This window comes from Falco rusticolus, chromosome 1 (assembly GCF_015220075.1).
Source record: "Falco rusticolus isolate bFalRus1 chromosome 1, bFalRus1.pri, whole genome shotgun sequence".
Lineage (NCBI taxonomy): Eukaryota > Metazoa > Chordata > Aves > Falconiformes > Falconidae > Falco > Falco rusticolus.
In genome coordinates, this window is record NC_051187.1 from 46,561,267 (window position 1) to 46,579,690 (window position 18,424).

Below are 18,424 nucleotides of genomic sequence, written 5' to 3' on the forward strand. Positions count from 1 at the left end.
ACTGTCATGCTATGCACTTTATATTAAAATCTAAGGGATTTATTTGGCTTTTATTCAACATAAGAAGTTCATTGCTCGTTCTATTACAAGTCTTTCTAAGTATCTTCTTTCTGTTAAATAGCCATTTATATTAGTTTTGTATCATGGATCAATTCTTACAACATTGTACAATTCATGACTAATGGAGTGAGCCTTGTGAAAAGATCATTTATTCAGGTTTTACAGGGAATGTAGTGTGTTTCTTGGTGTATAAGATATTTTAAAATAAAAGTAACAATAAATATTAGGATGTTAGCACAGAATGTTTTCAGAGCTCATGAAAAGTCCCTGATGATATAGTCACTTATCCTTGCTTTCACTAAAGCCATTGGAACTCTGATTTCCTGAGTATAATTGTTAGAGGTTAGAATGAATTGTTTTATTTTAAACTTATTGTACCTAACAACCATATTTTCTTAATTATCATTCTTTATGGTATATTCAAAACACTGATATATACTGCTACCATTCATTACCTGGTATTCCATAGGTACTCCAACTTTTATCATATTGCTTAATGATAGTTTTGCGTTGCATGGCAATTACCAGTACTACAGATTATTTTCCTTTTCTATAAATACAAGCCAAGCAATCTGGACTTCAGCTTCTGCCTCACTACAAATACTATTCAGTTCCACTGATTTTCTTGACATTAGACAAGTATTTACACTCTTAATAAGACAAGCTCACTTTCTTTTAAAGAATAACTACATAAATGCAGTTGGACTAGATGATTGTTGTAGGTCTTTTTCAACTGAACTGTTCAGTTCTAAAAAAATAAAGAAATATTCTCTGGTTCTCTAACATTTTAAAAAAATAATTTTGTCTAGTTCCATACTTGTTCCATGAATAGTCTATTTTCTTAAGACCATTTAAAAAGAATAAGATTCTTAGGCCCAGATTCAGGCTGAGTTTTTCTCTGAAAAAATAATTTTTCAAAATTATTTATGGATTTTCAGTGAGGTTAAGATCCACACTTTGGATTGAACTGTATAGAAGGGTTGACTTTGTGTGGTTGTGGAACTTGGGGAAGAGCTGAAAAGATTTTTTTCATTTGTGAAGGAGACCTTTCATGATAACTATGGTAGTCTGTGAACCAAGATTACAAAATCTCTCCTGATGATGCTATTCCTCTTCAAAAACCCACAGGTATTTAAATCAAGGGGAAAATGGTCATCTTTTAGATTTGTAATGGCGAGGAGGGACACATCTAACGCCACGGAGTAATGGGTACAAAAGGTTAATCTTGGTCCAGAAATCCAAGTAGCACAGTAAAAGCAGTGACTACTTCAGATATTTCTGGAAAATATAAGCTTCAGAAACCTTTCATAATCTTCAACATCTTGCAGTGCTCAGTAGACAAGGTGGCAATTTTCTGTCTTTGTTAAAACAGCTAAAACTACTTAATGGCGAACTACAAAATGGTATTCCCTCAGGATGTGGAGTTTTCAAGGGCATATTTCTGAACAATTAACTCTTACCTGAATGGGTTTTCTGCTGTTTTCTCAGTCTCACAGTCTTGGTTCTTGATAAACCAAGTCTGCACACAAAAAAGCATAGAATTTGTTTCTTAATCTTCTGTATCTTATGTCTGAAATTCTTTTATATAAATATTACTCAATTAACTTGCATTTCAAATTGTTGTCTGGCACAGGATGGCTTTGATTTTTGATTTCTTTCAGGTCAATTTATGTCAATCTAAATAGTACCAAATGTCTTCCCACACAAACACACTTAAGATTTGAAGTCAGACATAGAATCTGGTCCAATGCCACAAATGTAAATATATATCTTTCTGTTGATAACACTGTGTGTTCGATCAGGCTTTCAGATGATCTTTGCTTCCAGATTTTTCTATCACAATTTTAAGCCTTCTCAGTTCTGGAAACCAGCAGTGACTATGAGAATGACTTTCCTATTTATCGGTTTTAACTGTGGTGTGCGTAGTTACAAGTAAAATAACATATAGCTCAGAGTAAATTAGTCTGAACCAAGCAAGAGAGATAATCCTCCATAATTAGTGGCACAAGATTACAGCAAGACTAATACAAGACTAATTTCTGTGTAGCACCCCATGTCTGCTCTACTTGCAGAGCAGCACTGGGGTGAATGGACACTGCCTCATGACTTTGATCAACTTGCTATTTTCTTAAAATTCTGACCCTTGTAATATGAGAGGGAAGAACTTTATTTCTGCATTTTACCATCTTCAGCATATCCAACTTTTACTTGTTCAGTCTTTACCAGAAGTGTTCAGCAGTTGACACACCAGCTGTAAAACATAAGAATGTAGTAATTTATCCACCAAAGCAAAATCTCTGTTCTCTTCACTCTGTAATGGGCTGTTGTACTCAAATACTGTAACATGGTATAACTTTTTTTTTTTTTTTCTCTAGAAGCAATCGCATTCCTTATCATTGAAATAAATCAACCTATGTGACAAAAAAAAGCATAACTTCAGAAACTCACCGCAGCCTCTGCAGCCCCACACCCTAATAGGTCTTGGAGTGAGCCTGGAGACAGCAGAGGATCAGTGAAGGAAGGTAGGAAGCATTACTGTGTTAAGCAATCAGTTCAACTTTCTTCCCATTTTCCATACTCTGAGACTTACCTTAATAAAAAAAAAACCACAAGCCACAACACTTTTTTGCACTCAGCAGATCTCAGTTTAAATCGTTTCACTGCTGTATTGGATGAGACTGAAAAAAAATAATTCAATACAAGAATAACAGGGGTGTTTATGCTCTGTGGCAAAATTTAAAAAATAAATAGAGTATAAGAGAACTGTAATGTCAGAATGCTCATTTGAAAAGCACCTTAGGTGTGCCACATGTCTTTGCTGCTTCTACAAAAAGCTTACCAGCATTTATCTGTTGTTTCTATTGCTTAAAAGAATGGAAATTGAATAGAAAGCAGTAACATTTTTCTGGGGAAAGTAATGCCTTGAACACTTCCATGGGACTAAATTTCAGATCTTATCGTTATGGAAGATATCACGAGGTAATCACAACACTAGAAAATTGGGACTGTGGAGGTCAGAGGTGCAACAAAATATGTCTAAGTCTTTGGGGATGTGAAAGTGTTATGGTATTCACACACACTTAAAAAGACTTATTCTTGTGTTTAAAAGCTTTTTATTACTTTGGAGGAAAATTGTTCTCTGTGCTACATTATAATGATGATCTCATTTTAGATGGCTAGATAGAAGATCTTTGGTTCATGAGCTCTCTTTACATTTGTAAAGCTTACCCAAAAATCAATTACTTTAAGATGATAAGTAGTTTCATTATGTATCTTAAAGCCAGTAAAGCGTTGTATTTATACTGTGGCATTCCTCAACTTACGGAAGCTTTACATTCATTTTTTATTTTGTTTACTGCCTAAATGCATGTGTTTGTTTTGACTTGTGAGAATTTCAGAAAACCTCATTTTCCACTCTGTGAGTTCTAGGCATTATTTTTGGCCGGGATGGTTGTGTTTTGAGTAAACAATAATCAACACTGGTATGTGTCAGCATTTTAAAAGATCTATCTACGTAAACATGAAAATTATTTTTAATTTTGAATTCCAGGACTTTCGTATAGATATTATGACATGGACCAATATGTAAAGCCTTGAGATTAAGTTTTCACTGAAGGTATTTCAGAGAGAGAGATAATCACAGATCTATACCTATGTCTCAGTTAAACTGATCACCAGACTCTCTGCTGAAGTCAATATATTCCTTTTAACTTGTGTTACCATGACCTTGGAAATTTAAGCTTGCTCATTTTCACCTGTTTCATCAGCATTTTGATCTTCTCTAATATAATTTCCTTCCTAGTGGTAATTGCTAAGAATTAAACACTCACATTGGATCATGGCATTTCAGGCTGGTAGAAGAGTGCTCCTCATGAAGTTTGTTATGCACTGCTTACCACAGCATCACATATAGAAGGTCTGGGAAGACATAGTATCTAGGAGTGTTTATAATATATCTGTCTGCTTACCCCATACGTACATGTATGATAGGTTGTATGTGACACTGAAAACATCCTGGGGCCCCATTTGCCACTGAATCATTTCAGTCTTAAGCTGGTACACATCCACTGAGTGCAAAAGACTACAAAAGCATAAAACTGGAGGAAAACAAGGGCAATCAACAATCAAGGAATTGGATTTGACGTGAGAAACAAGTGGATTTCACATCAATGCATTCATCTGTTTTGACTTTTGCACTTGTGCAATTACTGATCTGCCCTTTAAGGGAAAGATAAGTTTCAAAGCAGCTTTATATGACCACTATTTTTATTTTGTTATTAATTATTTAATGACACCCCTGCATTTTTTTTCCCAAGTTGAAATCTGGAAAATTCTGAGAGTTCTTATTCTTGATGAATCCTCTATAGTAATAGAGCAGCTTTTCTTAAGCTTATCTGAATCTGTCACACTGCTCAGAATCTAAAAGATTTCAGGCAAACAAACCACTTGAGCCATTGACACAGAGATCCTGTAATTCCGTTTTCCTCACAGATGCCTGCCTGCTGTCAGTAATGCTGCTGCTTCAGAAGCAAAGGTAAAGAACATATATTAAGCTATACATGGAACTTTTGAGTCTTCTTTCGAAGAAATTTGTGACTTGTGGGCCACAAAAGAAGCTGTAGGTATTACAAAGCTTTTCCTTTTCCTCTTCTTCCCCCCCCCCTTCCCTCTTCTTCCCCCCCCTTCCCTCTTCTTCCCCCCCCTTCCCTCTTCTTCCCCCCCCTTCCCTCTTCTTCCCCCCCCTTCCCTCTTCTTCCCCCCCCTTCCCTCTTCTTCCCCCCCCTTCCCTCTTCTTCCCCCCCCTTCCCTCTTCTTTCCCCCCCTTCCCTCTTCTTTCCCCCCCTTCCCTCTTCTTTCCCCCCCTTCCCTCTTCTTTCCCCCCCCTTCCCTCTTCTTTCCCCCCCTTCCCTCTTCTTTCCCCCCCTTCCCTCTTCTTTCCCCCCCTTCCCTCTTCTTTTCCCCCCCTTCCCTCTTCTTTTCCCCCCCTTCCCTCTTCTTTTCCCCACACCCCTTTCCTCCTTCCCTTTTCCCCACACCCCTTTCCTCCTTCCCTTTTCCCCACACCCCTTTCCTCCTTCCCTTTTCCCCACACCCCTTTCCTCCTTCCCTTTTCCCCACACCCCTTTCCTCCTTCCCTTTTCCCCACACCCCTTTCCTCCTTCCCTTTTCCCCACACCCCTTTCCCCCTTCCCTTTTCCCCCTTTCTTTTATGCTGCTCTGTGCCCATCAAACCTTTCTTTTGTTTTGATGGCATCACTTCTCCTGGTACACTAAGCAAGCAGCGTCCCAGAAGGTGGAACTAATGTGTCGCAACTGGAAATTTGCCTTGAGTTTGTTCTTCCAATATCTTCTTGCTCTCCCTTCAGGCATTCACCATGTTTTAACTGAATGCAGGAAAACGATGAGCAGCCTGTTCATACCACATACCCAGTCTAAAACAGCTGATCTTACTGAAGCAGTTTGACAACATCCTGAGCCTCTAGAGGCAGGATCTTGTCCAGCCTTTTAGGAAAAATAGGGCTTGAAGTCAGAACATGTGGAATTAAACACTTTGTGTAGGGCTTGGCGATAAAGAGTGCGCAGGCAGGAGCATCCACATATGTTTTATAAAGTGATCGAGGTGCTGGCAGGAGCCAGCTATCCTGCAAGTGAACTACACAATTCCTGTGGGTGCCAGCACTGAAGGAGCAGGAATGTGAGAGCTAACTGTAGATCAGAACTTTTGAATAGCAAGCATGGTAGATACCAGTGTTGGAAAATGGACAGAAATATTTAATTTTGCTAATAGCAGCAGCCCATCTTCCATATCAGAACTTTGTTGCAGTAATTACAACTTGCACAATTATAAGTTATTAGTTGCAGTATATGTTATTTTTTTCTAACTCCAAACCCTACAAAAATGTGATCACTGGTACTAGGCAGAAAATAGATGTCTCAGTACTGCTAATTCTCATCTCCTTCGACAGCTGATCTCCGTGGAGGGGTGCAGTGAAGTTTCTGTTCTCTTGTGGTATGTTAGCAATAGACATTACGCTTCGGTATACTTTAAACTGCAGAGGAAACTATGCAGAATTTATTTGCTTAACATCACAACATCATAATCAGTTTTTAATATAATGGATCATATAGAAAGGAGAATCTTAGAGTTGAAACAACAGTCCCAAATTGTGCCAGACTTCACTGAAAAAAAAAGTAGTAGGGTTCCGATCCAGGATAGTTTTACCACAAGTTTAAAACCTCTTTTTAAACTATAGATTTTTTTTTTTTCAGTTTGTTCAATTTTTTGTTAATAGACTCACCTCCATGCTATTAATTCCCTCTATTAAATGTCTTCCATTTTTTTTAAATAAAAGTAGATTTGAATTAGAAAGTTTGTTGGTCAGAGTAGCGTAAGAAAAGTTCAGAAAACATTTTCAAAGTAACCATTTAAAATTCCATCGGTACAACTCTGATTTACCTGCAGCTACTTTTGCTGTGTGTCCAAGGTATAACCTTGTACCTAACAACTTTATGAGCAGCATTTAGTTCTTGTTCTCTTAGGAAGACCACAATGGAAACTCAGCTCTACTTCTGCTACCTTTGTTTTATTTTCATGTTTAGAACCTTCCTCTTTCCCAGCACATGCTACCACTCACCTGCTCTGTGATTACGGCCTGTTAACGGCCTTTAAAAGCCAGGTTGTTAAATACCCCCTCCCTCCCTGTGGTTTTATGTTGTGTAACTTGCAATGGTGGCTCTCTGTCCTGGTTTCAGCTGGGGTTATTTTCTTATTAGTAGCTGGTGTGGCATTGTGTTTTGGCTTTGGTGTGAGAATTGATGCTTCTGTTTGTTTCTGGGTGATGTTTGTACTAAAAAGGACTTTTTAGTTTCTCGATCCCTGCCAGCGAGAGGACTGGAGTGTGGCACAAGAAATTGGGAGAGGACACAGCCAGGGCAGCTGACCCGAACTGGCCAAAGGGATAGTCCATACCATGGGACATCATACTCATTATATAAACTGGGGGTGGAGGGTGTCTAGGGCCCATGGATCATTGCTCAAGGACTGGCTGAGCATCAGTGAGCGTGTGGTGAGCAGTTGCGTTGTGCATCACTAGTTCTCTTTCCTCCCTTCCCTTTGCTATTAATTTCCGTTCTCCTTACCTTCATTTTATTATAACTGTTATTATTGCTCTTTCTTTTTCATTTTGTTGCAATTATTGAATTGTTCTTATCTCAAACCCTGAGTTTTACATTCCTTTCCGATTCTCCTCCCCACCCCTCTGGGTGAGGGGGGAATGAGTGAGGGGCTGCGTGGTGCTTAACTCCTGGTCGGCGTTAAGCCGCAACACTCTCCTTGGCTCTTAGTCTATTAGAAGGAATCAGAAGTTTGTGGAGTTCCACATTACAGTTGATTTAGTTTCAGTTCAAGTCTTAGCACAGTAATTGCCCTGAGATGGTACGGTGGAGGTATATGAAATATTAACCGCAAACAGACGTGGAAAAAAACCCAAACAAGTAGATCTCAGTACACATGATTTATCCTGTTACTTACTTTTCTTTCTGGTTTTGATTTGTATTACTGTTGCACAAATTTTTATTACCATCTCCTGCAGGTTTTCAACCTCTCTGTTTTAGCAGCACGTTATTTTTATAGTTTATCTAAGATTGTTTTCTTCTTTATTTGTTAAGTTCTGTTAGGAAGAATAAAACTATTTACTTCCTAAATTAGACTTTTATCCCAGTTACCATCAATGTCAAATCAGTGTCTTTAGTGACATTCAAGGGAATTTCTTTTTCATACAACTGCAGTCAGTATTGCAATCTAAGTCATAAACCCGAAGGCCAATCAAAAAATGAAAACTTTAACTGCATTGGACAGTCATATACATTTACACCTAAATCTAGATATGGAAATGAGGATACCAATGATGAAGAAAGTCACTCAGGGTGAAAGTTTTATTTGAGTAAACATATAGCCATTTGATTGGGGATAAATTATTCTAGGAACAAGGAAACAAGAGAAGAATACAAGCATACAAACAGGAGTCTACTAAACTCCTGGTTGCCAGATGTCATTTTAATACACAAACTAGAGTAACAGAGAAAGAAACCTCAGTAAGAAAAAGGCATGTCATTATTAGAGGCATGAAAAGGATAAGTACGATCATTTGTTGGCTCAGTAGAAGACAACAGTTTGCTACTCCTTTATAACCTGATGACATTCGTGCATGTGCCATGCTTCATCTGGAAAAGCTACGGGACCATACGCTGTCTTTCTAGTCTTTCCCTGTACTGCACCTAATAAAACAAGGGTGCTGTGGTGGCAATTGTTAATACTTCCCCAAACTCATCAACAAGGAAATAATAACCTAATCTATATATACAACCTTTACAAAAACCACAAATGGTCAAAGTTGCCTTGTTACAGGAAAACAGTAAACGAAATAATCAGAATTAGGTCAAAGTGTAATTTTTTAGACTGCTAATGTGGTAAGTTTTGCTTAGCAAGATTATGACAGTTTCTTCTTCTGTAGAGAAGGTGCAGTGTTGTATACCAAAAGATTACCCAGCTATACTACTTAACTGGGGATTACTTGGGTTTGAATTTGAGTTCAGGCTTTTCCTGAAATTTTGAAAAGAAATAAAGAGGCAGACTGGGAGCTATTTTTCTGCAGGTGCAAAGAGTTCAAAGTAAAAATACTTCTTCAAAAAATAAGAAAAAGTAGATAGCATTTTCTTGTATTCTCTAACAAGAAGTAGCAGGGAGCTCAGTTGACATACGCATATTTTAATTTTTTTAAAGGAGGGAAAGAGAAGGAATTTGGAGTGATAATATATTAAAGCAGACTGAAATCAAGAACAAGTATGTACACAGCAGCAAGTGACTTTCTTGTAATGTGTTTTATTTATGTCTTTGAAGTTAAACGAAAATCTGGAATATTTCTGTTTGTGCAGGGAAAGGAAACACAGGTAAAAATGGTCCTGTTTGTTGGGGAAGATTAGAGGATGAAGACATACAGCTGAAAATGAAATTTACTGTGGACAAAACCAGTAGATACAAAACAGGTATGATCAGGGTTTAGCAACTCCATTGAACATGAAATGAGCTTCTTGGAAGAAGATGAGAAGGAAAATAATGGAAATCAGACAACACTGAAGAAAGTGAAGTTAGCAAGTTGGAAAGCAACATCAATAGCATAAAAAAAATTTAAGGAAATATATCTGTTCAAGAAGCTAAAATCCATCAGTAAGGTATTAAAGAGACCAATATTGTAGACTTTAAGTGAGAGTGATATTTGCAAAAAAATATTTGCAGGGCAATAAAAGTGCTAAGAGTGTTAGCATCACATCACCTACAGAAACATTCTTCTAGTCTATCTTTGTGGTCATGATGTCATGCAGGATATTATCTCCTTTTTTTTTTTTTTTTTATCCTTTGTGAGCATATCATTGCAGCTGTAGCCTTGCTCTGTATCTGTGCAGATCTAAACTGTGATAGTGATTTGGCTGCTGCTGCAGAACAGATGTGCTTGAACTTCCTTCTAGAGAAACTCTCCAAAGGGACTAAAAAGGTTTAGATTAAAAAATAACTTTTATTCAAAAGTCAGAATGTGAAAAAGAGATTATTACCTTTCAGAGTCAAAAGGACTCAAAGCAATGAACAAACAGAACAGAAATAGAGAGATTAGTGCGTTAATCTTCCGGTTGCCTGTTGTGTCCCTGTAGACTGGAATTTATTTCTCTGTTTCAGTTCAATTATCTTGTTACTTTCTGAACAGCAGCAAAATTTGTTAATTCCCCCTCTGTCCCAGGGAAGCTGTTTCCCCGTGCCCCTGGCGCTGCTGCTGAGTTCCTCCTCCCTGCTGCCTCAGCCTCCGCACGAGCTCCAGCCTCCACACCAGCTCTGCCACCTGCCCTGCCTGTACCCAGCAGTTTCCTGGGGACACCAGTGGCCTCCTGGTTCCAGAAGGGTCTGCTAGAGCCCACCTCTCCTTGAGGTGAAGGTAAACACATACTTGGGAACACACACATACAGATTTGAATGAAGATGGTCAGGAGTGAAAGTACAGTTGTATACTAAGCATTAAACCACTGTATATTTCCTGATGGATATTTGAGATATTTGTATAGATTTATTTCTATTTAGTTCTTTGATAGCCTAAAAATTACATTAGCATACCTTTTACTTATTGGACAAGACATGATTTGAATCACTTGGAGATTATGTGTTATTAATAAAATGTAGTTAGTTAAATGACACAAATTCATTTTAGCTTTTGGCTGGAATAAGTCTGGTTTTATGGCAGTGCTGTTTCTGCATGCACTAGCATTGAAATTCTCCTCCTTACTGGAAATAATTCCTAGGAGATGTATCAGACAAAACTGAGGTGTCTGGGCAGTTTTTCTAATGAAGCATTAATACTGTACACTTTTATTTCTTTGGCTTGCTCTTAGAATGGTATCCTTTTCTCATGTTACTTTGTAAGTCTTTTATCAAATGCTGTAGTGGTAATCCTCTTCCAGCATGCCCTTCGTAGCTTTGAGTGCTTTTCTTGTTTTGTGGCTTGCAACTTCTGTTCCTACAGATTAAGCCAGTTACACAGAAGTAGTCAATAGCAGTACCTGGTGGTGATGGGAGCACTCAGAAAAAAGCACATTTTGTAAAGCTCAAAACCTCAGTTAAGAACTTAATCTCACTGTTGAGGGGAAAAAACCCTACAAAAATAATAATAATAAAAAAACCCAACAATAAAACCCCACCCCAAACACAGTAACTCAAACTCACAAAGCAAAACAAATTAAAGAAACAGTAACCAACTCAACAAACCAATACTCTAGATGGAAAAGATGGATGAAGGTATAACTCTGTCTCGACTGAGAAGAGTAACCTTGCTACAAATTCATAAACTACATTCTTCTAGATTCCTTTTTTGCATTATTTTTTGTTTGATGTATTCCTAAAAATGGTTCCCTACAGAAATTCACTGAATTGTAAATACTTGGCATGAATTACCCTTTCTCATGGTTCTATGGAATAGTTTAGTTGAATGGTGAAAGGCAGAAAATTTCAGTTGCTGCATGAAATCTCCATGTAAAATGACTGACAGAGTGTAGTTATAGAGGATAAGTAATACAGGGGGAAAAAAGTGAATTGAGCTGTCATTGCTGTTAAAACCATTGCAGAAAACATGTATTAGAAAAATAAAATCTTTTCAAAGGATTATATTTTGTTGTCTTTTAAAGTACAGTCCAATGATAACAAGAGGGTCTTGAGTGCACACTTTAGTTTTTGTAGAATGAAAAATTCCCTAAAACAGGTAGAAATTGTAAGCGATATGTTTTGCATCTTGTAGATCAGAAAATGCTATTTAATTGGGTGAAGTCAGTAATAAATAATCTATAAGTAACGAAGCAAAAGAAAAGGAGTCAAGGAAGAAAAGTTAGTAATAAATATAAGAAACTCATCATTTTTCCTTCTAACCCTAAATGAGGGTTGGTGTCTATCTAGGAGGCAAAAGAGGGTAAATTGCCAGTAGCAGGCAATGTGAGTGCAGTGGTACCTGAGGTGGTGTGATTGCTTTCCAAACGGTTGAGCAGGTCTGGAATAGGGCAGGCAAGGGGTCCATCTTGCACTTTACATATTCTGCCTGAGGCTGTGTCATTTTCATATCATATTCATGATATTGTATATTCAATGCTTTTGTTAATATTGAGAAACTTTCTATTGCATTGTCCGAGGTTTTATTATCTTATTTTATTCATTTTCTTTCTCTGAGGGAGGATTTTTTAAAGTATGGTGGTTCCCTGCTCTTACAGTCCTAACAGCAATGGAAAATTTCTAATGATGGTGCACAGTTTACTTCTTTTATTCACCTGCATGGATAAACAGCCAAAAGCTCCAGTCTGCCCTACAGTCTTACAGAATTTCTGCCAAGGTTTATAAATTTAGAGAATGTATGTTGTTTTCAAATTCAAATATGAAATACAGAACACAGCCTCATGTTCATGAATAGTGTTTAAAGAGTTGAACTGTTTATTTGGAGAAAATCAAGTGAATGAAATGGAAATAACTTGGACTAGCTCACTTTTACTTGTTCATTTTCTGTTTCTTTCTGGAACAACCCTTGGATATTTGGAGGAGTTAATGAAATTTAAATTGGGCACACTAGACTTGATTCAGCAAAAAAGAATGTGTGTGTTTTCTGTGAATTGGATTCAGTTGAAGACAGTTGCAGTAAATATATTTTCACCTAACTGATTCAATGTTGTACTCATGGATTTTTTTTTTTTCCTCTGCAATTAAACAAAGTTTAAAATTCAGGGGACAATTAAAATGTTACCATCAAAATAGGAATACAGCTTACACTTCTGCACAATTTTATTCTATTGCATGATACCTAGAAGGAATTTTTTTATTATAACAATAATGACAGTAATAAGTAGGACTTGAAATAAGGGGATAACAACTAAAATCAAACTTATTTTACAAATTACTATTTAAGCTTATCATCAGATTTTATAGAATACTGCTACTACTGTTTTACTTAGCTCAATTCTTGAGGAACATCATAGACGGTGATTTGGAAAAGCTCCCCCTCAACAACATAAACATAACCGGTTCTCTCCTAAATAGAAGCAATAAGAGCTGTTAAATATGTTGTCAATGCATAATTTGCATTTTAATAGTGAAAGTGTGCTAAGAAATTACGGTTTCAGGATCGTTACTGTAGACTTAACGTAGATGAAAAACACCTCTTCATCTATAAAAGAAAGCAGATTAAAAGGTGGATGTTGGGAGAGAATGAAAGAACAGTTACCTCTCGTGAGCTCTGACACATCTTCTGTGCCCAGCCAGGAGAAACATGCACGTGTGTTCAAGCCGCTTTAGGCGAGAGGGTAATTTTCTATGAAAGTATCTTCTGATTCAGTTCGCTTATAAAGAGGTAGTTTTGTCTCTCCCCTAGCAGGGTTTGGAGTGGGGACATTGTAACTGTGGGTGAAATGTAGTGCCTGGCTCCACACTCTAAGGCTGAGCAGCTGCTGGCTGCTCCGTGTCAACGCACAAGCACAGTACTGTCACCATCACTTGTTCCGATAGCTTGGGACGTCTGTGGCATGGCCATAGCCGAGCTCTCACATATGAGACCTTTAGCACTACGTAGCTTGCTTTGTGGCATGATGATTTCACTCATCCTTATTGGTTTCTGAAAAGGTAATAGTACAGTTTCATAAAATGAAAAATATTGGTTGCCTGGCAGTTATGCAAGAATAGGATGAATGCTTTCGAGGCAGGATGGGGAGTTATGGAAAGTAAGTTGTATCACTGTGTCAGATCCAGCGTGAATAAAAAAAACCAAACCAACAAAAACCAGGCAACCAACCAAAAAAAAACCCCAAAACCCAAACATAAACTTCACAAATTATGTTTCTTAATTAGAAGAGTAAAGGCTACATTTGGAATACTTAATAGCACTTGTGAGTAACGGAGCTGCTTAATCGAAAGAGAAGATCAGCTAGAGACTGTGGTATGGGACCTTGGACGGCACATCAGGATTGATGTAATCTCACCTGCTTCTAAAAACCTTGCAGCTATGATTTTATAGCACAACTATCAGTTTGGGTTTATTCAAGGAATGACACCTCTGCACTTCACTATATCCCCAGGCTTAAACATATTATGCTTTAACTACCTTATACTGGCTCTTTCATCCCATGGCAGACATTTCACTTTCATTTTATTTTGTTTTACTGAGTGTTTATTTTATATCAGGTTTCTGGTTTTTGTTTGGTTTTATTTGCTTGTTTGTTTGTTTGTTTGTTTGGGGGAGCAGGGGGGCGTGAGGGTGAGGATACTCTCACCTGCATTCAGACTTTTTAATACTTTCTAAAAGTGAAGTTACTTTTCTTTCAAGGAAACATCATTTTCGACCACAAATATACACTATACCCTGGGACAAAAGAATATTTGTCACAGTGAACTGCCTTAGGATAAAATATTACTATTTCTTGTTAGAAATCTGTGTAGATGCTTTAAAAGTATATGACTTCATTATAATATATACATAGACATCAACGTTTTTACACAGAAATTGCCAAATATGTCTCTGTGTGTGTCAACAAATACACTTATTAATCCACCCACAGAAAACACTGAAGATGAATGTTTATATCATCCTTTGGTTTGCCTACACACACACACACGTGTATACATATATAAAGCAGAGGACTGCATATTTATTTGTTGGGGGTTTTTTAACTGATAATTTTATGTTAGCCCAAAATTATATGTAAGATGTTGCATTGGAGCTATAGTCAACAAAACTTTGTTGCAAAGCTCTTTAAAGGTTGGGGAAGGTTTAAGCCCAAGGATACTTTTCAGTGCAGACTGAAGATGAATATTTTCATTCCAATCACAATTTCTTTAGCATCTTGTAAATGTTTTCAGACATTGCTTTAACAGGTACTGCCTCTGGGGAAGAAAAAAAAAAAAAAAAAAGACATTGAAAAATTGTGGTAGCACAGAAATGTTTATTTCCCGATACTTTTCATTTAACATGTTGTGATGAATATGGTCTACAAGTACTCTAGTCAGTACTTACAAATTGTATGCATATGATATGTTTTCAGTGATATAAATACAGCTGGAGCAGGTTTTTCATGATATTTATTCTTGTTGAAAAACAAAATTATAGAAAGAACTCCAAATAATATTATGCTGATAATCCTTGCCACAACACCTAGGAATTAATACATTCTACCCCTAAAGTCAGTGAAACAAATATTTATCAGAATTCAGTGTTTTTATAGCCAAACATAACTATCTGAAAATTCTAGGTACCACTATATATGAGCTTGCTAACAAACCTGAGCAATATCTCTGATGTTCAAAAATAATTTTTGCTGTACATGAGACTTGATAGAAATAGAATAAAACAGCCATGCTCTTCTTTTAGAGCTTCTAATCTATTTCTCTGCCACTTAAATCATATTCCTAACAGTATGTCGATACTGCAATGAGTAAGGAAGGTAGGAATGCAATTTTGTATGTAATACAATAAATCTATGAAATAAGCAGTAAAGTTAAAACAAATGGAAATATTGTTTCATATAACACAAAGTCAATTTGCAGGTTTCATTGTTGTAGAATGTGGTAAAGGTCAGAATACATAGAGGCTAAAAAGGGGGAAGGCAAATCCACAAAGGATGAAATCCCATCAGTGAGTATCAAACATGACGGCCTGGATGAAACACTCCCGCTTTGGAGAACTTCACAAATCGCTCATAAACAATACTGGAGGGAAGGCGGGGATCTATATTGTTCTACATTTTTATATAGTAACAAATGCTTTGGGAAATATGGGACAGATTAATGGGAAACAGACTTTTGATATTACTTAATATTGCAATATTTTATTTTCTGTTAACAAACAAATTCCTCATCGGTTTGAAAATTTCTTACAGTTTGATGATGTGTAGTATTCAAGATATTTTGATAACAGGCCAAGCATGATTTTTGGCCCTATTTTTTTAGCAATCTTTTTCTATGCATTTTGGTACCTCTTTTCTTCCAGTGTGACAAATTGACCTCACTCTCTGCTCTTTTATTTTCTTCCCCTAGCACCTGGAGATCACACATGTTTGATAACATCTGCTGTCCCTCATTCCCCAGCTTCCTTTTCTCTTTCCTTTCTTCAGAAGCCCTTTGTGCTCCATTTCCCTTCCACATCCTTACCTCCCCTTCTGCTTGGCCACTTGTTCCTCCTTTGATCCAGCAGACCCTTGTTTTTCCTCTTAAAAATCAAAGTGCTGGTTCTGAGGTTATAGAGGCAAAGACTATATCAGATTAGAAGCAACGTTTATTTTATGCCATACATAATTTGGATAGCTTCTGCTTTGACATGGACTGGGAAGGGATTGTATTAGTCATTCAAATATACTGAAAAGGAGCAGTGTAACTTATGTACTTGTCTACTGTATATGTGTAGAGAATATTGTTGGAAATAATTACTCTTGATTTCTTCACCACATGCATATAAGCACAAATTTTTAAAATGAAGTTGTAACTAAGTCTAAATTGGCCAAAAGTCTTATAATTCCTTCTATTGTTTCGGGTGAGTAAAACAGAGCCATACCTTTCATAGATATTTAGTAGTGTACAAAATTCTTATTATTCTGTTATTTTTCCAAAGGTAGCAATCAAATGGAAGTGGAGATAGGCTGTAATTAAAAGGTTTTCTCCAGCTGAGCCGGGATCAAAGGACACATGGCCAGGCAAAAACCCCCAGTGTTATTTAAACTCAGTAGGTATATATTATAGTTAAAAAGAAACTATACTAATAAATTTTAATCTAGGAGATAATGCTAACTCCCATATATTTTTTTTTTCCTGATTGTACAAATGCTTCTAAACTCAAAGATGAAAATGTGCAAAAAGCTGTACAATACCTTCATGGGCTTTCTACTTGAAAGTTATATGTATGTAGAATAATAGACAAAGACATTCAGCCCTAAAGAGCAGGGTAGAAAACTGCAGCAGAATTCACAGTAGTACTATGCTTGAACCTGTACTCAATTTCAGTTGAAGCTGAACTTCATATATCTGTATAGTAATAAATATTTTATATGTATATAAAGTGTATATATTACTTTATAATATATTATTTATAATATTTATATAGCTATACATTAATTAAATTAATAATTACAAAACCTTTCAACTAAATATCTGTTTGATTGACCCTACTTAATTTCTTGTTGGGACTCCAACAGGATGCACTCATGGTCATTTCACCATGACTGGAAGAAACATGTACTGAAGAAGCCCTTCCTCTAAAGATTATGTCCCCTTTTGTAGACATAACAGAAACATTTCAGGTGATGGCAAGTATCTGTGCACTGTAATGCTTTATTTGTTCTTTAGCTTTTTTATGCCACTACTCAATCTGGTTTTCCAGTCTACGTTACCTACGTTACAAGGATAACTCCACCTTCCTGCAGATTAGAATGAAGTGATGTATTGGAAACATACCATAGGAGAAAGAGAAAATAAGAGAAAAGAAAGAATAATACATAATCTTTCAAAGAGTTTGTTTTTTTTTTTTTTTAATAGGGTTTAGCTGTGAAATCGTCATACCTGTGTGTAACTTGTACCACCCACACTGCAGCTTTAGAGCCTTCTGTTGCTGGGTAATATTTTCCGGTTGAAATGACAAATTAAGGTAGGAAATACCACTTTACTCCAGACTGCTGCTTGGAAAATTTTTATTGCATTATTATAAGTAGTTTGCTGAGTTTAATAGTTTCTCCCTATGCTAATTCAATGTTATATTTCTCTCCATGCTGCTACAATACCTGGAACAGCATGCATTTCAAACGATTGCAATGAATTTCAATGTCAAGCTTTCATGACTCAGCTAAGGGGAAAATATGACCAACACCGCCCCCCCCCCCCCCAAACCAATCCCAAAAAGAATTTTAAAGTAGAATGCAAAGAGAATAGAGGAAATCATAAAAATTACAAAAGATACAGATTAATAAAAAATAATCAGTCTAATTTATTTCTACCCAGCCTAAATTCACGCTGGCCTTCCTTACACAAATGCAATCCTTATTTCTATATTATGCATTTCTCAAACATTTAATTATTCCCTCAAAATACCCCATAAAACATAATTATCACACTCTAATTCTTTTTTCCTATCTACAATTTCTTTTTCCTTAATTTCAGATTTACTTGCTCAACGTATTTTCGGTCCTAGGGAGATGCTCCAGTTATGATAACAGGGCACTAAAAATAAGTGTCACTGGAAACAGTGACATTTTGAATAAATAATGTCATTCATACTTTCTGTGTATGATACTTAAATCTCAGCTTTGAAATCATGTTATATTCATACTGTATGTCATCTGTGTCAGGACTTAATGTAACAGTTCATTTATTTGCAGATGTTTCTGAGATTTAAGAGTGGATTTTATGATTATTTAAAGCTTTTTCAGGCATACAGAAATAAACAGGTAAGTCAGTTTTGACATTCTGAATGATAAAAAGCTGATCATACCTATGCCCATCAGCCCAAAGACCTGACTGCAGTCAAGCATCATGTAAAGTCTGTAAATCTTCTCATCCATGTTAGTGAATTATACCTACCAATGTAGGAATAAACTGGAAAGGAGAAAAAAAAAATATATATATTTTAATTTAATTAGGTATTAATCTTCTGGAATATGTCTCAATTTCATTCTAAATAATTGAAACATGATTACAGCTTCAAACGAGACTCTTAGAGAAAACTAGTAATTCACAGTCTGGGAGGCCCGTCACAGATGTAAATGGTTTACAAAGAACTTCAGTTATTTAAAGCATCTTGAATCACTTTTGTAGACA